Source organism: Phascolarctos cinereus, unplaced genomic scaffold, assembly GCF_003287225.1.
Source record: "Phascolarctos cinereus isolate Bilbo 61053 unplaced genomic scaffold, phaCin_HiC Scaffold_726;HRSCAF=1367, whole genome shotgun sequence".
Taxonomy (NCBI): Eukaryota; Metazoa; Chordata; class Mammalia; order Diprotodontia; family Phascolarctidae; genus Phascolarctos; species Phascolarctos cinereus.
This window is the reverse complement of record NW_027556098.1, coordinates 12,865,053-12,888,998: the sequence shown is the minus strand read 5'-3', so window position 1 is coordinate 12,888,998 and position 23,946 is coordinate 12,865,053. Positions and strand designations below refer to the sequence as shown.

The 23,946-nt window shown below is 37.8% G+C and overlaps 1 protein-coding gene across 5 annotated transcripts in view; it reads left to right on the top strand.

The window, feature by feature from the left end:
* TBL1X (transducin beta like 1 X-linked) overlaps positions 1-23,946 on the top strand; it is a 371,320-nt gene that overhangs the window by 70,401 nt on the left and 276,973 nt on the right. Inside the window, exon 2 of one of the 5 annotated variants that reach the window (XM_078146115.1) lies at positions 23,681-23,812. The exons of the other annotated variants lie outside the window; for them this stretch is intronic. The gene's annotated coding sequence lies outside the window, so the exon portion shown is untranslated. The remainder of the gene's footprint in view (positions 1-23,680; positions 23,813-23,946) is intronic. 5 annotated transcript variants of the gene reach the window in all.

The window sequence follows — 23,946 nt, the reverse complement described above, 5'->3', positions numbered from 1 at the left end:
AATTGATTAGATATATGTGGTGAGGGAGAATGAGGAGGCAAGGTTAACTCAAGGTTGTGAACCTAGCAATTGGAAAGATGGTGGTACCCTTGATAAAAATGAGGAAGTGGGAATGGGTGGGTTGGGAGGAAAGATAATGTTTATTGATTGATGGTTTGTTTAGAATACGGAGCTTTTGTAATGCCTGTGGGATAGCAGTTCAAAATGTACAATAAGCAGTTTGTGGTGTGTTCCTGGAGCTCAGAAGACTAGGGCTAGATATATTGATCTGTGTGGAGATGATGATTAAGCCCATGGGAACTAGTGAGGTCAACCAGAGAGAGTGAAGAGGGAGAAAAAGGAGAGTTTTGGGAGCCTTGGGGTACAGGGGTACAGGTATCTATTGTTAGGGAGCATGAGATATGGGTGATGATCCAGCAAAGGGAGAGGTGAGACAGGAAGGCCAAGAGAGAGCAGTGTCAAAAACACCCAGAGAATAGAGAATGTCCTAGAGTAGAATGTGGTCAGTAATGTCAGATGCTGAAGAAAGGTCAAAAAGGATGAGGATTTGAGAAGAACTGATCAGATTTGGCAGTTCAGAGATAAATCATTGGTAAGAGATATTGGAGAGAGAGTTGAGTAGTGAGGTTGGAAGCCAGTTTGTTGCAAAGATTCGAGAAATAGAGGCAGTGGAATGGAGACAGTTTTTTCAAGGCATTTGGCTATATAGAAAGGGAGAAGAGATATAGGATGTTAGCTTGAGGGGATAGTAGAGAAATTTGTGTCAGTCTGGTGAAGCATTAATTTTTCACAAGTCCATGAAAGTCATTTTTTTAAATGAAGCATCAGAAGCTTGCTGTTAGCTCAGAAAATGAGACTGAGCTCCATGTTACAGTTGTTATTCAATTACATTTTCCCTCTCATCCCTGCCTCCATTTTCTTTTCTGAAAATGAATATGCTGTACTTTGCATTTGTCCTGTTAATTAGCATGAGTAAGGCACAGTAGATATCTTCTTTGGAGGATTTATGGGGAAACATGGACTGGAGTCTTATAGGATCCACAGAAGACCTGAATAGGCTTCAAAATGAAATTATGGGCCCTTCTAAGTATCAAATGTCAAACATTATTATTTTATGAATGAAGTCATAAATGTAATGCTTTTTAATATTATTAAACTAACAAGATGACTTTACATTTGTAAAGGGATTTTAAGTGTTGCGCAGTTTCTCAAAGTTTTTCTCTCCAGCAAGAGAAGAATATTTCTCAATTTTCAGATTTGTTACCAATCCTTTCTTATTCTAACCACCAATTTTTTAATGAATGAAAATTGACCTCAGATTATGCATTATATTCTTAAATATTTTGTGCAGAGTGAATATGTGTATATTATGCTAATGAATTGTGTTATATTATCCAAAATGTGATCCCTCAGAGAATAATTTGACCTCAGTGCTAAAGTTCACATTGAAGAATTCTTTACAATTTAAAAGCTCTCTATCTTTGTCAATGTGTAAATCTGTGCCAACCAATAAACATTTTTTTTAATGAATGGCCATTATGTGAATGAATGAATTTAAAAATAGCATTTATTTCTATTTGCTAAGCATTGTGCTAAGTGCTGGAGTTTCAAATAGGAAAAAAAAAAACAGTCCCTGCTCTCAAGGACAGTGACCTTGAGAGGCAAATGATAAGGTTGCTGGGGCATTGCAAATGGTAAGGCTTACTTATTGTTCAGTTTCTCTTTGCTTCTCCAAATTGCCATGAGCAGCTATGTCTTGAGCAGGTGGAGGAGTACAGGAGGTATCTGGTCCACACCACTATTGGGAAATAGGGAGTACATTTAGGGATGAAATGGTGCCAGGGCCCTGGGATCTAAGGATGAGTAAGTCTAGGGATGAGGGCTGGGGTTCAGTTGGAGTCAAGCCAGGAAGGGGTTCCCTGATGGCATCTGCTTAGTGGGTGGAGGGGAGAGCACTTCGAAGGACTGTCATGTGGAAAAGAGATGAAACTTGTTCTGTTTGGACTCAGAGGACAGGACCAGGAGCAGTGGTTTGAAATTACAGAGAAGCAAGTTTGGATTTACTATCAGGAAAAATTTGCTACCAGAGCTGATGTAAAGTGGAATGGGCTGCCGCCTCCTTGGAGGTCTTGAAGCAGAGGGTAGACAGCCACTTGTCCCCTTTATTATAGTGGGGATTCCTTTGATATATTGATTGACCCCTAAGATCCCTCCAACTTTCATATTCTGTGTTTCTGTGCTGGGGATTGGAGGCTGCCAGGAGATGAAATACCAGCGGGCTTTTTTTTTTTCTAGTTTGAGAAATAGCATATAAAGACTTGAAAGATACAAGCCTGTAATTAGCAATTGGATGCTACCAGATTTAAGTGCCATAGGATTTTTGAAGATGTTGCAAGATAATTCAATACTAGAGATGGTCAGCAAAGATTTGATGGGGGCAAATGAGATTTGAATCTTCAAAGGATGGAGTACTGTTTGGACGAGTGTAGAATAAATGGAAAGGTATTCCCACGTGGAGGAAATAGTGCAAAAGAGACACAGAGTTGTACTAAGTACTAAGATCAGTCTAATTGATCTAAAGAGTTTGTTTAGGGCAGGGGTGGGGAATCTCCAGGTCCTCAAAGCCCTTTGACTGAATCCAGACTGAATCCAGTCAGAGAACATTTGTTCTGTGAAGTTTGGATTCAAAGGGCCCCATTTGAGGACCTAGCGGGCCACATATGGCTTCAGGCTGTAGGTTCCCCACTCCTGGTTTCCGGAGATCCATGCATCAACTCCAGCAATGTTACCCAGATGATCACTTCATATAATATTGTGGAACGTACATCACAATACACACAGAGTTAGTAACCATTTTGTTGAGGGCTCTCAATAACATAAAATAAATTGAGTATTTAAGTGGCCACGCCTGCTGTGCTATGTTACTTACCAGAACTCCATAGTTGGAATAGTTCTATGAAGAGCCCCCATCGTCCCCCAGCCCCCACCACCAATGTCCAATATTTGATGATGTGCTGACTGGTTAAATATAAACATCTTGATTCCCACTTTACAACAAAGTTCTTAACTGTTTTTGTTTTTAGGTGAAGTAACCCAACTATTAAGAATTTTTTTTCCTCCTAATAACTGCCTGAGTGATAACAAAAGGTCATCTATTATACTTCTATCTGATAAGAATATTTGTCTTGTTTTGAATTAGCATTTGTGGGCTTTCTTTTTTTTCTTTTGTTTGGTAGCTCATATTCTGTGGCTCACTTGGACTTACATGAAGGATGACAAGCAGTCATTGTTCTGTGGACCTGGAATCAGGATCGAGTTCAAATCTTGTCCACATGGAATGTTGTAATCTTGGGTGTGGCCCACCTCATTTTCCTAAGCTTCATTTTCTTCCTTTGTAAAATCAACCTCCTTAGAGGTTATTTGCAGTTATCAAATGGGATAAATATAATATGTATGAGCACTTTTGTAAACCTCAAAACATCAGGTAAATGCCAGCTATTATTATGAAATGATTATCAAATATGAACTAATGATCAATTAAGGTAGATTTTTTTAAAAAAACTTTTTTTTAATCCTGGATCCCTTTCATGGTCTAGTGAAGCCTGTGGACTCCATCTCAGAATGATGTTTTTTAAATGAATAAAATATAATATGTTAGAATTATTAAGGAAACTAATTATTTTGAAATGCAGTTACCAGAACATTAAAAAAATACATTCACACACTCCAGGTTAAGAACCCTGCGATAGGGTAAATGCTTAGTTGAATTATTATTATTTTTTCAAAGGAGACTTGATTTCATTGGTAAAGGGAACTCCCTCCTTCAATCCTCTTATAGAGTTGCCTGGATCACTGAGAACTTGAATGATTCAGGGTCATAGCTTACTATATTTCAAAGATACTGAACTTGAACCCAGTTCCCACTGAAGGATACTGCCTCTCAAAAGCTTATACTAAAAGACAACTGAAAGAGGGGGGAAGTGTTGATGAGATTTCTTTCTTTCTCACTTCATGATTCCCTTTAAGCCCGGGGGATAAAGACATTTGTTGATTTGGGGCTGGGTGGTATGGAATTCTAAACCTCTGTTCAGCAGGGTGAATAATTAAACCTTAGAGAATTACCTAGTTACTGGTTTGTTTAGTTAGGGAAGAGGAGTACTTTTCTTTCCCCATTTTCTTCATCTCTGATCTTAGGCTCCTCTTCTTATCCTTTTACTATCAGTTGCCTTTATCTTATAAAGAAAGCCCTTCTCTCCTAGCTCTGTTCTTTGCTTCTCATTCTTGCCCTGATATAAATAGAATCCCTTAAGAACTAAACTTGATGATCAGAGAAATTTTCAGATCAAGCAAGAAAAGACTTGCCCCTTGTGAGAGTTCTGTTTGCTGCCTTCTGAGTACAAACCTCTCTGCAAACATATAGCACGGTGCTTATAATAACAATAATTGACATTTATATAGAGCTTTATAGATGTTATCCTGTTTGATCCAGTATGTAGAGTGCTTTTCTTATGTTATCTCATTTGATCCTGATGGCAGTGTGTGTGAAGAAGGCATTTTATAGGTAGAGAAATTGAGGCTCATTGAGGTAAATAGACTAGCCCAAGGTCATGCAGTGTGTAAGTGGAATAGTAAATAGAATCCAAAATTAGACCTAGATCTTTTGATTCCTACTTCAGTGCTCCATTTCTTAAGATTGTAGGTCTGAAAAACCTGACACCATTCTTAGGTTTCGAATAACTAGAGGGAATAGTTCTTGTAGAGTGTAACACATGATCACCCATAAAAAAATGGATAATAGATTGTCATAGAAATTTACAGAACATGTGATTATGTTCTGTAATTGAAGACAAAATAGAATCACTTCCTCATTACAGTACCCAAAGAGCTAAAGTAAACATTTTATCAAGTAGGCAATTTAATCTATGTTTTTAATTTCAAGGAAATATGTAAGGGTATAGAATAATAATATTTGCATAGCACTCTAAGGTTTACAAAGCGCATTAAATATCGTGTAATTTTATCTCAAGAACCCTGAGAGGTAGGTTCTATTATTGTCTTATTTTTTCAGTCTGGGGAACTGAGGTAAAGAGACTATCTGTGCCAGTGACTTGCTCGGAGTTGGTATGGTGCCCACAAGAGATGCTAACAAATTAGAGTCTAAGAAACTTAAGGGTAAAGAGGCTGAGAAGAAAAGCATCATGTGTAAGACAACTTCTTTTTAATTCATTTTATCTGGAAGAAATCAAGGATTTTAATATAAGGTTTGATTTGTTGAATCTCACAATAATCACTATGTCATTTCTGGAATGTCATTACAAGAAGTGTTGATATTTGGTTTTCCTCGTTGCCAGTAAAAACAAAGGGAATTTGACTTATTCTTTGAGGGGAACATTTCCTATTTTTGCTTCTTTGAATTTTATGGTATACTTTTAACTCCTAAAAACACCTACACCTTCCTTCCTGCATTAGTTCACCGGTCACCCCAGGTATCAGCAATAGCACATTCCCATTTGCCACTTAATGTTAGGAAAGGCAACTACAGGTAGATTGTTACCTAAAATTGTTTTCTGCTTTACATTGTCTTTTGAGAAGTGGGTACTGACCAAAAGTGTGAATTACCTTTGTTTTGCTACTGGTAGTCATGTAACCTTTCGAGTATTAGGGGTCTTTTGCTTCCTGAAATTTCTTTAGCCCTTGGCATTTCCCTGCTATTTTTTACTCATTATGGGTTCTAGCCTCTGCAAATCATTACATGTGACACAGATTGAAAAGGGACTGAATGGATAATAGAAAGAGGCATAATTGAAATCATGTTCATGGGTTATTCAAGCCAATAGTCTAGACCAAATAAAATAGGAATAAAAGAGGGATATTTTCTTACACATTTCTATTAATTCATTAACCTCATAACACTGGGAAGCAGGCATATAGTGAAGGCCAAAATGGACTGTGGAAACATATATTTCAAGTTTGTGGGTTTTTAAAAGATTGTTTTTCAATCCAATTGAAAGATATTCCTTATATTTCTTTGAGTAGGTGAGATTGCTTATTAGCAATAATAAATAATAACTGATATTTATATATCATTTTAAGGTTTTTCAAGCACCTTCACAGACATTGTCTCATTGAATCCTCACAACAACTATGTAGTAGGTACTGTAGGTATAATATCCCATGTGGTGTAAACTGATGAGTAAACAGTCCAAGGAAATTTAGAGAGGTGAAATTGGCAACAGCATCCTAATTGGACCTAATTGCCTTCTTTCTGTCATCTATCTTCCACACAGAAACCAAAATAAATTTCATAAAAGCACAATTCTGACCATGCCATTCCCCTCTTCAAGAATTTTCAGTGGCTCCCTATTACTTTTAGGATAAATTATTAACTCCTCAGGTGAACAGATGGTGTGCTCTTCACAGTTTGTTTCTGGCCTGCCTTTGAAGCCTTTTGGTATGTATAGACGAAGTACAAAGTAATTTGTCTGTCTATAACAAGGATGTAGTGAGGAGGGGTGGGGACTAACAATTAGTAGGATTTGGAAGGAAGTGACAGCTAATCTTAAAGGGAGTCAGGAATTAATGCCTTCCCTTTGTTAATTATTTCTTATTTATCCTGTATATAGCTTGTTTGTATATATTTGTTTGTATGTTGTTTCTCCCATTAGATTGTAAGCTTCTTGAAGGCAGGGGCTGTCTTTAGGCTTTTTTTGTATCTCTAATGCTTAGCACAATGCCAAGCATAGAGTAGGAGGCTCTTAATAAATACTGATTGAGGGGCAGCTAGGTGGTGCAGTGGATAGAGCACTGGCTTTGGAGTCAGGAGGACAATAAGTTCAAATCCGCCCTCAGGCACTTGATACTAGCTGTGTGACCCTGGACAAGTCACTCAACCCCATTGCCTAGCAGAAATAAATAAATAAAAATATTGATTGATTCATTAGAATAAAGGAAGGAAAGCATTCTAGACACTGGTACGACCTATTGCAAAGGGTCCATAGTCAAGAGTTGGAATGTTGTGTAATTGGGAAAAAAACAAAACAAAAAACAAGCAGCCCAAAATGGTTTATTGATACTTTGTTCTACATCACGATCATTTGACATCTCCCCCACATTCCCCAATTGGACCCCCTCTTTTGGATGGTATTTAATTCTGCTATTTTAAAACCTCTTTGAGATCCCCAGAGCGAAGTCTGCTTTACATAAGGTCTTTTTGGTACTTCGATAACTAATCTCCTTTGGATTGGATGGGGGCCAAGACAAATCTGTCCAGGAGTGTACTGAATTCTGCTTTGTGGAGAGCAGTCCCAATATAGGAGCTTCAGGTAATTATAAAAGCAGCGGTGGCATATTTAATAAGGGCTTCTAGGTAGGGTCTACGGTTTATGACCCACATATCAGTGTGGCATCTCTATCAATCTCTTATTTACTTTGCATTTTTATTGGTTGAGTGTAAATCTACTAATACTTAAAGCTTAGTAACTGAAAAGTACATCTCCAGGTCATTAACTGTGAACAGCCTGTTTTCTCTTTAAACTCATAAAACTGGGCTTTCAGTGGAATTAATGGGAATAGTTGAAATGATGGAGGCCAAGGTAATGTTCTTAGTTAGAGGGAGGTCAAATTGAGCCAGTTACTAAATGCTTAATGCTTTAAAAAAAGTTCCTGGATAAAGAAAGCAACATGTAATATGGTTTCAAAACATTGAATTTTTTGACTTTTAATTTGGAATTGCCTGAAAAAGGCCAGTTTAAATTATATAACTGTATTTTTATGTTTTCCATACCAGTTTGAGAATGTGTCATATAAAAAAGGAAGTAACCACAACATGTCTTTATTTGAATTGTAGAGTGTTGACGCCAGCAGTGGTAAACTGAGTCACATGTGCTGTAGCTTTTCTAGCATACTTGGGGCAGCTAAGTGGATCCGTGGATGTAGAAGTGAGCTCATCCTGAATTCATATCTGTCCTCTGACACTAGTGGTGTGACCTTGGGAAAGTCACTTAATCTTGTTTGCCTCAGTTTCCTCATCAAGGAAATGACTAACCACTCCAGTGTTTTTGCCAAGAAAACCCCAAATGGGGTCATGAAGAGTCTGACATGACTGAAACGACTGAACAGCAGCTAGAGAGGTGCTGAAGATTAAGTGACCAGCCCTCAGTTATCAGAGATCGGACTTGAACCCAGGTTTTTCTAATTTCAGCTGGCTTCAATTCCAAGTCCATTTCTTTATTCACTGACTATTTTGCCTCTTAGCTATTTCTTACCTAATGTTAATTCATTATTGAAAATACTCAGTTAAAGGAACTCTATTCATTATACAGAGATAATAATTATATCTTCGTTTTCACTTTGGAATGATGTATAAATATTCACCAGAAGTACTTTGAGTTTAGCTTGATTATTGCAAGGAAGCCAATTCACACTCTTCTTGTCAAATTGGGAAACTTCTGGAGTACTTTTGAGCATTTAACTTCACCAAAAATGAGAGAAATTATGTCGTAAAATTACTCAGAGGTCAAAGACTGTTAACTGAATTTCCATGATAAAGAAAATACTCTTTTCAAACCATTGAATTGGTTGATAATTTTTCTTTGTGCTTTAAAATTTCCTTTTCAGTAAGGAGAAAATATATTAAGACGAGGGCACTGTCCCTTTAACTGATACTGAAGCTCAGTGTCAGTTCCAATAAAGGCTTTCTCTTATTTTAATTACCCTCAGAAAGGTTTTGAAGTTGTACGTTGCATTGATTTTTTTTTTTCCTGGTTCAGGCCAGAAGCAATGCAATTCCCTTTCTTGAATTGGGTTTTTAATCTCACAGTTTGGAATTTAACTGAAAGACATTGATTGAGAGCCTACTATGTGCCCACAGATGTGAGAGATATGAAGATTTTTTTTTTAAGAGAGACTACCCGATTTTGAAGAACTGGTTGGTTTTTTTTTTTTTAAAGAGTCCAGATCAGGAAGAAAGATCCCAAATGGTGTTTGAATACACACACAAAATAAAACTCCCCTGGATACACATTGGAATCTCTTTACAAAGTAGCCCTTTGGGTCCATGCCACTAGACCATGTTGCAGATAAATAGTCCATTTGGAGAACAACTGCTAAGGTCGTTGAAACATTTCAGGACCATTAATTCATTCAACAAATATTTATTAAGAGACTATTATGTCTCTGCTACGAGAAACCAAGAATAAGATTAACGAAGAGTGGCATGGAAAGACGTATATGAACCTATACAAAATGAAGCAGAGCCAGGAAAATAAACTACACAATGATTACAATATAAATGGAATGAACAATCACAAAACAATCAAAATTGAATGCTTCAAAATTATAAAGAACAAGCTTGGCTGTAAAAAAAAAAAGATATGAGAAGGCATCTCTTCCTGTTCCTTTGTAGAGATGGGGCTTTGAATCATTTCTTATGATGTCAGATTTTTTTTCCCAATATGTTCAGTTTTGCTAAATTAAAAAAAAAATCTCTGTTATAAGGGATCTCTCTGGGAGGAGGTACCAGTAGAAATGTAGATGATGTAAAAACAAAAGATGTCAATAAAACAGTTTTTAAAAAGAGACTACTTTGTGCTATAGAGTATGTTGTGGAAAATATAATTTTATATAATATACCAGTCAACTGTGAAGTGAATGGTGGGTAGAATATTGAATGGTGGCTGGAATCTCTTGTGTTATTCAGGTTTCCTCCATCCCCCCTTAATGTATTCATGATGCAAATTATAGGGGGCATTCAGGTTTAAGATAAGTCAGATTTTAGAGGGATGTTCAGTCTCTGTTTAGATTAGTGAGGCATATATTCACATATTAAGACAGTTGTTGGAAGTTATTAAAGACTCTTTTTTTAGTTATAAATATTACTGGTAGAGTTTCTTGAAAGGAAAACTTTGAATACATGGAAAGTGACCATGGTTCTGTGATTTAGATGTCAGAAGTAGGGCTTGGGTTGTTGGCAGGTGGGAGTGATAGTGGGAAAAATTCACTTTGTATTCCCTGTTCACCATGTTGGGAAAAGAACAATTCTCCACTGGCAGTTTGCTGCTGCTATACTTAACGCACCTCTGAGAAATATACAGTAAAATGCTAAGGCTAATTTTACAATTATTTACTCATTACTTTCTCAGTTAATTGCGGGGTGAGGAAGGGTTTGCATAATAAAATGATTTGCTAACAGTAGGTTCTTTGGAGATACTGTATCTTTCTCTGTACCTAGCATGTGTTTCAGATGTAGTGGGTGCTTAATAAAGGATTGTTCAACTAATGAATGAATGAACTTGTTGATTATTTCTCTTTTGGATAGACTCTTAAGCTCTTTGCCTCTCAGCTTCCTCTTCTGTAAGATGGGGAAAACAGTAACCACTTCATTGGGTTGTTAGGAGCATTAAATAAGTCTGCAAGGGGCTATACAAACCTGAAATCTTGATATAAATTTCAGTGATGATGATGATGATGATGGTGGTGATGATGATGATGATGATGATGATGACGACAGAAGGCTGTGGAGAGAGACTCTGGAGGGTTTGAGTAAGCTACGATATATAAAAGAAAAGGGCCTTCTTCAAAGAACTGCATTGTATCAGTGAAATATGGATGATTGAAAGAGATGGACTTGTCATATGGTAAGGTCAAGGCTGAGAGGTAGCCCAGATGCTCCACTTGTATCCTGTGTATGTCAGGAGAAAATTTAGAATTTTTTTCTCTCTTATGAGGTAGACATCCTCCTTCCCTCTAATTTATGGGAGGTCACATACAAGGACAAGATTTGCACAGAATGGGGAAGTATGGATAGGTTGTCATATGCATCACTGGAGAGAAAAGACAAATTAGTGATATAACAAGTCCATTTGAGGAGCGCAACTACACTCTGAAAATGAGATACAAATTAAAAGTGATGGTAATTTGTTAGATTAGAGCATAGTTTAACTAAAGCTTAAATGTGATCTCACAATAACACAATCTCTGTTCTGGTTAATAGGCCTGGGGCTTGTTGGCTTTGGAAGGTAGCTTTTGTGGAGGCTGGAAGATGGGGGCACCTGGGTGGTACAGTGGATGGAGTACTAGGCCTGGAGTCAGGAAGGTCTGAGTTCAAATGTGACCAAAGACACTTATTAGCTGTGTGACCCTGGGCAAGTCACTTAACTGTTTAACTCAGTTGTACATCTGTAGAATGAGCTGGAGAGAAGGAAATGAAAACACTACAGTGGTCATGAAGGGTTGGACATGATGGAACAACAACAAAACCTCCTAGCACTCAGCAGGTGCTGGTTAACACATATCTCTTGATTACCTTGAATGTTTTCCCCACTTCTGAATTCCCCAAATTCTCATTTTGGTTCTTAATCATATGAACGTCTCTGTATATATAGTCTTAATTGTTTATATAGAAATTTCCGGGGGCACCTTGGATACAATTTTTAACTTCAAATTGATAAAGTATTTAAGGACTTGCCTGCTTCTTCTCAGAGTTCCACAACATAGTAAAAATGCAGCTTTGTTGTATTTTTGGAGAACAAGAGTTCTCCCATTTGTTTTTAGTTACTTAACTTGAACATTCTATCTCAGTTTCAGGAGCTAGAACTGGGCTGAGGTAGGAAAATTCAGTACTGTAGCAGGACATATGAATGTTGAATTAAGAAGCTTTATAGGGACAATTGAATTCTGCCTCTTCATTTCTCTTAAATGCTGTCAGTCAATCCATAAACATTATTACACTCTTACTATGTGCCCCCCACACACTCTGTGAAGCACTGAGGATATAGAGAAGCAATCTAAATATACCGAAGCATCCATAAAAGGTGATTTTGAGGCCCCTGACTTGGAACTGTCTTGGGGGAAACGTCCTTAAAAGACAGTCCTTTAACTGACTCAGCATCAGTCCTTTAATGTAATGATTTCTTCTGCATGGCAATGATGGACAGCAATGATTTGTAAGTCAGAAGACCTTGTTAAATACTATCTCTGCAACTTACCACCTGGGTTACCTTTGGCAAAGTTGTTTTGTTTTTGTGGTCCTTCATTTCCTCTTCTCTGAAATGAAGGGTTTAGACTCTTCTGAGTCTTAATCTAGCACTGGGAAGCAGTCCCCTGTGTATGCTGGTGCTGATCTGACTCACAGTGGCTGGCCATCACTACTGTAGTGGAAGCTTTTGGGACTCTAGCTCAATCTTCCTGACGGATTCTCTCCCCTCCCCTGCCGCTGGAAATTCTCAATTGTTAGAATCTCCACCTAGCCTCTAACCCCACTTTTTAAAAACTTTAAAAAAAACCCTTTTGAATCGTGGTGTTAAGATGATTATTATTTTAGCTATACAATGAGTAAAATGGGCTTTTGTTGGAAACCAGCTTGGGAGTCTCACCATCATTTGTCCTGTTCTGTAGGAGGGAAAATGTTACGAGTTCTAAGCAGCTAATTTGCAAATGATCATCAGGGATGTGGTCTGTTCCTAATTGGAAGTCTACCTTTTTGTTATTGCAAGGACTGAGTGTTATTTATATTTGTGATATAGTGATTTTCCCTGGTGCGGAGAGATACGAGGACTGTTATGACTCAACGGCAATGACAGACGGTCTATACTGCTAGAATTCTGTATGTATCTGGAGGCCATCCTCTTTTAAAATAACAAACCAAAGTTGCTGGCTGATGAAGTTATTATGCAAAACTTATTTCAAGTTTATAAAGTCCCTTATAGTTCTAAAATTATTACTAATATGTTAAGGAAGTAAGCTATGGCTGTCCATAATAATAATTTCCATAATCCATAATAAATTCCATACTTTCCATGTATGAAATTTGTCTCAAGACTTTTTATTCATACCAGAAATATTTGCTGTCTCTTGAATGTTTATTGGAATTTGTGCATTGTATTTTGTGGCTAGTGCTTCATCTAATAACTAAAAAGTAGTGATTATATAGATGAGATGTAAGTTGTTCAGTTAAAAATATTAAAGTACCAGGCTTTAGGTTAATCCTCAGTTTAATCACTTCATCCTAGTTTATATTGTTGCGTTAGCTGATAAATGGTTTAATTTGATGAACCCAGAGGACAGGGATAAAGAACTGGCCAGGGATTCAGGAATAGCAAGGTTCATGTGCAGACTCGACATATATAGGCTTGGTGACCTTGTCGGGCAAGTCACTTAACCTCTGTGTCCCAGGTGACTCTTTAAGACAATTGGTTGTTTAGCAGTTGACAACTGACATTGGTAGAGGTTCATTACTAGTTTTCCTACCCTAGTACAGTGGCAGTTACAGTTAAAAATGTTCTTGTAAAATTTGAATAATACCAGTTAGTGGGTACCCTTTGATATTTCAGACCAACACCATGGCACTATTAATGCCATCCTCTCTTGGGGCAGAGTCAGACTCATCTTGGTATCTGTTGTTGTGACCTTGTTTGCGGGACTTTGTGTGTGGAGTAGGAAGCAGTGAATTTTTTAAAAAAATCAATTAGTTTTAAAAAAAAGTAAAAATTAGTAAAAAGGTGGTACAGTGGACAGAGCACTGGACTTAAGATCAGAAATCGGGAAGACTCATCTTCATGAGTTCAAATTTGGCCTCCAACAATTAGTAGTATGTGACCATGGGCAAGCCATTTAACCCTGTTTGACTCAGTTTTTCTTGATCTGTAAAATGAGCTGGAGAAGGAAATGGCAAATCACTCCAGTATCTTTGCTAAGAAAGCTCCCCAAAATGGGATCACAGAGAGTCAGACCTGACTGAACAGCAACAAAAGCAAAAAGCAGAATCATTGTGCTACCAAGCACTTGGGTGGGAGAGAGCTGGTTTGGTAAAGCAGTACCCAAAGAGGAAGTGGGACAAGGCCAGGAATCTCAACTAAGAGGTGAGGCGCAGTGGTTGGATTGTAGAATTTAGCATTAAAGGAAGTCACACAGTTCGTAACTTGAAAACATTCTTTGTTTGCTACACTCAAATATTTTGTGCATAAATGAATGTTTTTTCTGCTGAGCCTTGGAAGGCCTACTCTGCTTTAATGATATCATTCAGTTGTAGAGGTCTCTTCTGCCCTCATTCTCTAGGGACCATCTATATAATCTTTCATCTTTCTCTGTAGTCCTTTGCAAACAAGTTTATGTGCTAGACCCATGTTGCCTTTGGCTTCCATATCTTTCTTCTTACCAAGGAATGTTTAAAAAGGCCAAGGAGATTTCTGGGTTCCTTTGGCCTTCCCTCCGTGGCTACATTTTGCATCTAGTAAAATTATCTTCAGAAAGGTCAGCGTCAGTGTGGATCACTTAGCATCACAGAACTCTAGATTTAGGGCTAGAAGGGACCATTATAAGTCATCTCTTTTTTTTTTGCATCATTTTGCAAATGAGGAAACTCAATCTGAGAGAGGATTGAGTGATTTGCTCAAGGTCAAATAAGTGGTACATCTGGGATTGGAGCCCAGATCTCTGATGATCCCAAAGAAGCAATCTTTTCACAGTACTGTTCATTTTCCAGTTGTTTTTTTTTTGGGGGGGAGGGGTGGTGCAGAAGAGTGAGAAGGGGACTGACATTTTATTTAAAAAAGGTTGAAATTGCTATAATCACATGCATTACTTTCTCATTTTAATCGTTTCTTCTAGCTTGGTATTTACCTTGAAGTATATTCTAATCAAGCAGTGATTTTTACCACACACATATGTAACTGGTTCTAAAAGCAGCTATTGCTGTGCCTTTAACCAGATGCTTTTTAATCACATCATCTTAGTTTATAATGTTGCTATAGCTGATAAATTATTTAATTTGATGATCAGTCAAGCAGAGAAGCATTTATTAATCACCTACCATGTGCCAGGCACTCTGCTGTGAACTAGGGATACAAAGTCAGAAGAAAACACTAGAGAAAGATAAAAGATGATGATTGGTCCACAGAGAATGAGGGCAGAAGGCTCATCTGCAATGAATTGCTGTTTTTTTTTTCAGTATTTTCAGATTTTATTTTTTCTCAATTACATGTAAGAACAATTTTAACATTCTTTTTACAAATGTTGAGTTCCAAATTCAGTAAATGACATTCTTAAGGCACAGTAGGCCTTTCAGGACTAAGTATAAAAACATTCACTTACAAAATATTTCTATATTAATAAATTTTATTATTAATGTATTTTGTAACATCTTTGGTGCTCACCTTGTCCTCAGTCTTCTGACTTTTCTTGAAGACAGTAAGCACTTGTGAAGGGTACATGTGAGGCTTCTGAGTATCTTTGATGCCTCAATACAGTTTTTCTTGTTTTAGCTTTCACACTCTTTTCCTGTGCCTACTTACATGTTGAAGTTGCCAAGTTTTCAAGTATATGTTGCTGGAACTCCATTTGGAGAAGCTTGTCAGATCCTTCATAGAACTTATCCTCTTCACCTTCTCTAAGGTTGTTGTTACTTGGGTTATAATTATTTTCATAGTGGTTGGTTTTCTCTTAATACTCACTGTGAGCATGGTAAGGTGAAATGATCAAATATCCCTAACCAGAACCCACTCACTGTCCCTGATAGCTATCATCTCTCCTCCCTTTCTCAGCTAAACACCTTGAAAAAAGTAATTTTGTTGTTTCTGTTTACTCTCCTTTCACTCTCTTCTTTGTTTTGGAGTCTGGCTTCTAATCTCATTGCTTGACCGAAACTGTTTTCCCCACAGTTAATTGTGATCTTTTAATTACCAAATCTAATAGCCTTTTCTCAGTTGCACATTCTTATCCACCTTTCGGCAGCTTTTTAATATTAACCCTAAAAAAATTGCCTCAGTTTCCTCCTCTGTAAAATGAGGATAATAACATCACCCACCTCCCTCCCTCCCAGGGTTTGTGTGAGCATCAAATGAGATAATAATTGAAGGCATTTAGCACAGTGCCTGGCACACAGTGAATGCTGTATAAATGCTTGTTCTCTCCCCTTTAAATGAGGCAGCTGTATAATCATGACAAAAAGCTCTTCCCCTGTAGTCAAGGGAAGGGGAACTGTGATCACATCCTGATTCTGTGTATATTACTGGTGTGACCTGGCAAGTCACTTTCATTATGTATTTAATAAGCATTTATTAAACACCTTCTCTTTGCTTAATAGTGTGTTAGGTATATAAGGACAGAAAGGAAATTATCTCTGCCTTGTTTGCATGCTATTGAGGGGAAACTGTGTACCTAGAGAAGTAGGTGTTAAATTCATCCAAAGTCATTTATTGGGGAGGGGGCACTAATAGCCTTCCTGTAATAATTGATATCTGCACTAGGATTTGTACAAACTTAGAGATTCCATGAGGCAGAAGTAGAATGAGAGATGAAATGAGGATTGGTAAGTAGGTTAGAACATAATGTGCAGTTAAGCCCAGGCTAAAGCCAGATTGGGAAGGCTTTAAGAGCCAAACAAGGGAGTTTATGTTTTATCCTATACACAAGTGACAATCAATGGGGCTTCTTGAGCAGGGGAGTGACATGGTCAGGCCTGTGCTCATTTAGACATGCCAATTTGTCAACCATTTGGAGGGTGGATTAGAGAGGAGAGAAACTGGAGACAGGGTGACCAATTAGGGGGTTATTATAATAGTTCAAGCCAAGGATTCTGAGAGCCTAAACTAGGGTAGTAGTTGTGTGAGTGGAGGGAAGGGGACAGATCTGGGAGATGTCAGAGATATAGAATCGACCAGATTTGGAAACCAGTTAAGACCGAGGGGTGAATGAGTGATGACTGAATTTGTGAACCTTGGTGATTAGAAGAATGAAGAATGGCGGTGCCTTCACCACTTGAAATTGTAAAATTAGGAAGAGGGTGGAATTTTTGGGGAAAGATAATGAACCATACTTTGGACAGAATTCATTATCTTTAACTTTCTGGGGCTTGACAAGCTTATTCATCTGTAGAAAGAGCTAGACTAGGTCATCTCTAAGGCCCTTCTGTCTCTAATTCTAAATGTTAGATAAAGGTTTAGTCTCTTGCTGTTGGGGAATAGCAGCACAGTTTATCTTGTCAGTTTATCTTCTATACAACTGCCAAATTCATATCCATAAGACAGACGTTTGACCACATCATTCCACTGATCAAAAGCTTCCATATTGCCTCTAGCATAAAATACAAATTCTGCAGCCTGGCATGTAAATGTTCCTACAAAACCAGGCTCTTTCCTTCCTTTTTCAAACTTTTGTTATGTTATTTCCTTTTGGGCCCTCTATGTTCTAGTCAAATTAACCAACTAGCTATTTCCCAAACTTGATGTGACATTTCCCATATTTTGGACAGTGATGGGGGAGGGGGAGCGTGCTTGTGACACACTCCCTACACACGTTTATTGACTTTTTACAATCTCTAGCTTCTTTTGTGGCCCAGCTCAGATGCCACCTCCTATGAGAAACCCATCCCAATACCCCCCAGTTGTTAATGTCCTCTGGCTTTCATATTGTTTTCTTTATTTATCATTATTCATGTTGTATTCCCCCAGTAGAATGCTTTTCAAAGTCAAGGACTGTTTTATTTTTGACTTAGTACTATAGTGATTAACCACCAATTATCATACATTCTGCATAGTAGTACATAGCTGATATTTGTTGAATCGAACTGAAATTCTTCCTAAACCATGAATTTTTGTTCTCCTGATTGAATATAGAATTTTAGAAAAAGGTCTCATCCTCCAAAAAGAATACAGTTATATCATTCTTGTACTAAATTTTGGTGGTTATCATCAGAAAATGTTTACTCAAGCCCCTCCCCCCACATCTCTATTAATCGTCTCCATTATTATATTGGACAGTTGATTCTGTACTCTGCCAGAACTTTTTGTCATAATCTGTACTTTGTATATTTTTATAATGGTATTTTCCTATCTAGAGAACTGATTTGTCTCATTATGATTATTCTGTAGGGTATGATCCTGTTCCCTTCTCTGTTTCTTTGTTCTGCTTTTTCTGTGAGTGGGTTGATGAGGTTTCACAGGTTTTGAGGGGGAAGTTCAAGATTAATGTTTATCCCCATCTTTTCATTTCCAAGTTTAACGGGTGATATTTGTTCTTGTATTATTCATTGTTTGGAAAGTGTCACATGGTTGATGCCCTAGAATTTCTTTTAGTTTGTTGTTTGTTGAATCAGAGGTTTGCTTTATTGACCTTTTGGTAGTTAAAGAAGGCAGGAGAAACATCAGGTGAACCAGTAGTAAGGGATACAGGTACCTGTTTATCAAATGTAGAAGCTTAGGTACCCCCTCTGGTTACAGGAGAAATGTCCAAATTAACGGAACAAATGGGAGATAGTTAGGCTGTTTATTGTTTAGTCATTTTTCAGTCGTGTCTGACTTTTGTGATCCCTTTTGGGGTTTTTTGGGCAGAGATAGTAGAGTGGTTTACCATTTCTTTCTCTAGCTCATTTTACAGATGAGGAGAGCAGAGGCAAACAAGATTCAGTGACTTGCTCAGGGTTATACAACTAGTAAGTGTCTGAGGCTGGATTTGAACTCAGGAAAAGAGGTCTTCCTGACTCCACTCACAATGCTCTATCCACCCTACTACTTAGCTGCTGCAGACCAACTTTATGTTCCAGGAAAAGGTGGTTGTACAGGAATGTAATAAGGAAAGGAGGAGACATAAGAAATGGTAGGTTAGGATGAACATGGCAGGAGAAATAGAGAAGAAGTCCACTCGTGCTCTATGGCTTTCTTAGTTTTGTGGCGTTTTTAATAGTGTTCTGAGAAAGCGGTTGAGCTTTTTTATGCTGTGAAAAGAAAGACTTATTTGCACAGTTGTATGTAATCATGCTGAGAGATTAGAACTCCATTGTGAAGCCATGCCGAGTGGGACTTTTTTGTAGATTTTGTTGCCTCATTCATTAAACAAAGTCAAGACTGCTTTTGATTTATGTAAAGATTTTTCATGTAGTTGGTTGCAGTGTTAATTTTGGGACTGGGAATGCTGAAATTCCTCCGTCAAAATGCCCATTTTCTGTGACAATCTCTATTTCAAATAGTAGGCTCAGAAGATCAGAATAAGCCAATTGTTAGTATTAGCAGCTTCTATTTCTTTATAGCAAAGTGCTCCATTTGTTTTCCATTTTCATAGACAAATTATTACCTGTATGATTTTTTTGGGGGGGTCAAGGCTGTGGGGTGAAGTGACTTGTCCAGGATCACACAACTAGTAAGTGTCAAGTGTCTGAGGCCAGATTTGAACTGAGGTCTTCTTGAATCTAGGGTCAGTGCTCTACCCACTGTTCCATGTAGCTGCCCCTTACCTGTGTAATCTTGAGCAAGTAACATAATCTCCTTAGCCCTCAGTTTCCTTTTCTGTAAAAGTAATGGATTAGACTAAAAGGTATCCGAGGGCCTTTGTATGTGTAGACCCCCGAAGGCATTTGCTTTAAATTGGTTTGCATGTGGGTGTAATTTTTCTTCTGAACTAGACTCTGTCTGCTTTTGAAGGGCAATCTTAGCAAATATGGCCACTTGGTGATGAATTCTTTGGTCATGACAACTTATAAAACAAGACAAAACAAAAAATTAAAAATGTCCCTCAGTCTTGTACTACTTCCCTCTAATTCTGCAGGGATAATAACAGAGTTATGGAAAGTGGGGCAGAGAGTGGTGGGAGTCATAGGTTTTCAACTCTTTCTAAACTTTAACTTTGCTTTTGGTACTTAAGTGTGAGATCCTTGTCTTCAACAATGACTTGTTAATGGAGGAATTGAACCACATCAATCTTGATTATATTGTTAGGCATGAAACCAGAAGGGAAGAGGAAGTTGTAGCTAAAAGATAGTTCTTGGTTTCTCCTTGGAGGTGCAAATAAAGGAGTTGTTGGAGTGGCTTTTATTGTGTATTCAAAGGCAACACAAAGCATCCTTAAAAGGAATATTTGATCTTCTAGTATTGTAGTGCATTGGAAAAGTATCTGCAAAAAGATAGCGATTAAAATTACGGTGACTTGCCTGCTGTCATCTGTTGCCAGGGATGGTGAAAGAGAAAAATTCTATGACAGCTTGGACAGGAACCTTAAGTTAACACATACTTTGATACTGGGTGACTTCAGTGATAATGTGGGCATAAGGGAGGATGGTGAAAAGTCTTGGAAAATTTGATTTGAGAAGAAGAAAGACCTGCAAACACAAGTAGGGTTGTCAGCTCCTGAGAAGCCTCTTACTCAATGCATCAAAAATACTTTCTTTGAGACCCGAATCAGAGGGCGCTGAACATGTCAAGCACCAAATAACATTTTTTTTAAAAAAGTTGATTATATTTTAAGAAGAAGCAAATGATTTGACTTAACCTGGTGTATGAATCATCCTGAATTATTTGACTGAATTGTTCACAATACTCATTTGTTAAGGCAAAATTAAAAATTAGTATACAGAATAAAAATGAGAAGAGAATACTCTATGTAATTAAAAACAACTCCATAGTGAAGTTAAATGGAAGGGAGATGGCGTCGTTAGTTATAAATTTCATACCGAAGTTTGGGCAGCTAGGTGATAAAGTGAATAGGCTGCCAGGCCTGGGGTCAGAAAGACCTGAGTTCAAATCCATTCTCAGACACTTAAGCTTCATGACCCGAGCAAGTCACTTAGCTCTCTTTGCCTCATTTTCCTCATCTGTAAAATTAGCTGGAGAAGGAAATGGTAAACCACTCTAGTATGTTTGCCAAGCAAACCCCAAATGGGGTCAGTGAAGATTTGGACATGACTGAAACGACTCAACCAGAAAACAAACAGACAAACAAAAACAAACCCCAAAACAAAGTTTAGCAGATTAAATTAATTGCCAACACATGGGGACCAGAAGATTCCAGGAACCACTTCAGCCAGCAAACAGGTCATCTCCTTGCCTAGCAGAGAGATGGTCACAGTGAGCTGCTTTAGGTTAGAAAAAAAAAACCCATTGGTGAGATGTTACCAGGAAAGATAATGGAAGACATTGAGCAGTATTGCTTAATGAAACAATGAGAAGAAGCAATGGGAGAGCTTTAAGTATACAGTTGGAAGGACTTCAGTAAGTGGACAGAAATGGAAAAAATATTGTAAAGATTTTTTTAACAAAAAAAAAATTTTCCTGTCAAGCAAAGTAGAGTCACAACATTAGGACTCTGACATTATACAATCTTATATGTGTTTGTAGAGAAAGTATAAATGGAACTGATTTTTTTTTAAGATAGCAGTAGGAACTTAAATAGAACAAGTATGTGCAGGAGAGGTTTGTGATAGAAGTGACAATTTTAAGAGCTATAAGACATTGATTCTCAGAAAACCAGAGGCGGGGGGCAAGCTTGACTTTCATTACCCCCAGCCCCAAAAGACAGCTGAGGGAATATCCCATATATGCGAAATGTTTATAAGTCGAGGCCATCCTTGAGTTGAGGGTTTTGGGAGAGAACAGCATGGCTTTTCTAAATGGTGTCCCATGGTGGAGTACTCCTTTACAACAGTGCAGTTGTCTGAAAGGTGTAGATAATACAAGATTCCACTGTGCTTGCTGTTTGTTGACTCTTTTAAAAAAATACAACTACTACTATTTGTTTTGGCAGTGCAAAATGCTGCCTTAAAGACAGTTTCAGCAGCATGCCTCCATGAACATCTCAGAATTATTTGAGATAACTTTGCAACAAAGAACTTTGTGTCCTTACTTTATTGATATTCATTGAGGTGCAAGAGTCATTCAGTGAACATTTATTAATTGCTTATTATATTCCAGGTACAGCACTAAGTACTGGGGATACAAAGAAAGGCAAAACATAATCCCTGCCCTCAAGGAGATTATATTTTAATGAGGGAGAACATGTAGGCAGCTTTGTTCATAGAAATATGTAGGGAGTAGAAAGATTATCTGAGAGGGAGGACATTAGCATTGAGAGGGAGGACATTAGCATTAAGAGGGATGGGAAAAAGCTTCTTGTAGAAGGTAGTATTTTGTAACACTCACTAGCTGTGTGACTCTGGGCAAGTCACTTAACCCCAATTGCCTCCCCACCCCCCCAAAAAAAAGGAAGATAGTATTTTAGCTGGGATTTAAGCCAGGAAGGCAAAGAAGTAGAAATAAGGAGAGAGAGCTTTCCAGGTATTGAGGCTCAATCATTGAAAATGCACACAATCAGAAAGTTATGTCTTCAAGGAACAGCAAAGCCGTTTGTGTAAATGGATCATTGAGTATGTAGAGGGAGTAAAGTACAAGGAGACTTAAATTCAACTAAAGTGTTCACCAGTCATAGAGGAGATCCAATGAAGAATCCCCTCCAAAGATGGATTTTCTACAGATGGTGAGTTCTTCCAGAGACGTCAATTTATGGATGCTGTTATGTTGATTGCATCATTGGAACATTGAAAAACCTCTGAAGCAAGGTCTAGAATCATTCTAACAGGCAAATGGTGGTTCAGTGGATAGAGTACTGGGCTTGGAGCCAGGAAGATCAGAATTGAAAATCTGACCTCAGATATTTAACTAGCTGTGTGACCTTCGCAAGTCACTTAACCCTGTTTGCCTCACTTGCCTCATCTGTAAAAGGAGCTGGAGAAGGAAATGGCAAACCACTCCAGTATCTTTGCCAAGAAAACCCCAAATGGGATCACAAACGGTTGGACATGACTGAAAAAATGACTAAACAACAAGAAATTATCACCCTAGAGACTTGGGAAAACAAAAAAAAAATACAAGTGGATGAACTTGTTGTCCTGATTATGATATGCGTTTGGATAAGCAATCCATAAATCTTGGCCTGTCAATAAATATGTCTAGGACAGACACTTCAAATGGATTGTAAACTGACTGCCTGTCAAAAATTGCAAAGATTTTTTTTTAAATTGACTTTTCCCCCAAAGGAAAGACTTGCCTTTTAAATGCCAAGATTCTTCCAGTGATGTACAGCTATGAGTAGTGAAATTTTGAAGTTGACAAAGAATGGAAATTGAGGCTTACCGAAAGGGTGATGGAGAAGCATGAGGTGGCCGTGAAGCAGGCCATCGCACCTCAAAGAAATGTATGTCCTCAGAAAAAGCTGAGCTCATCACATAATGAGAAGGAGGTGGACAATACATGGGCTCAGTTGGTATACACATAATGTTAGGAGCACACAAGAGGTAGATTTCTGTGTGGCAATGAGTGGAGCAGAATGAGTAGTCCCATTAGACTGTGATTTCCTTGAGAAGAGTGACTAGATGTTTTTTGTCTTTCTTTGAATCCCTAGTGTTTAGCACAGTAGTTTGGACATAGTAGGTGCTTAATAAATACTAATTGACTGACTGCAGGCATAGATGGATTAATAATCCATAGAATTGGAGAGAATCTCTGCATAGGTACAATCATGGATTTAGAGGCATTTTGAATCCGTGATTTTTACAGAATAATCCATTCTCTTTCCTCAGTTCTTTAGCAATGGAACATATTTGTGAGTTTCTTGTCTAGGATTAGGGTATAATTTGTGGCCATATGTGTGTGTGTGTGTGTGTGTGTGTGTGTGTGTGTGTGTGTGTGTGTGTGTGTTCGGTACGTATGTGTATTTCTTCGGCAAACTGACCCCAATGCATAGGGATTGAAGTATAAAATTGTAGACTCATGAGCACAATTCTGTTTATCCTACACCAAACTGAACTGTAAGGTAGTAAAACATTTTGATTTTATGATTTGAAAAAAGACCATGAATTATTAAAGCAGTGCCCCTTAAATTTAGAAGCTTATATGTGTTTTTTCCTCTGCTTAATTTTTCACAGACTAAAGATAACAGTGGAAGGGAAGATTGACATGGTTCAACAGTATCTTGGAAAAACCCATAACTAGATGTTATTAGAAAAACCCATCACTGGAAAATGAGCACTGGGAATATTACTGATAACTTCTCAAAGGTTCTTTATTATCTTTTAACAAGCATAAAACATGTGCATTCTTATTTTAATCACATTGACAGAAGAGCATTTAATTTTGACTTCCTCATCTGTTTTCCCCTTTCAGTTTTTCACCTTTTTTATATTTCATTATT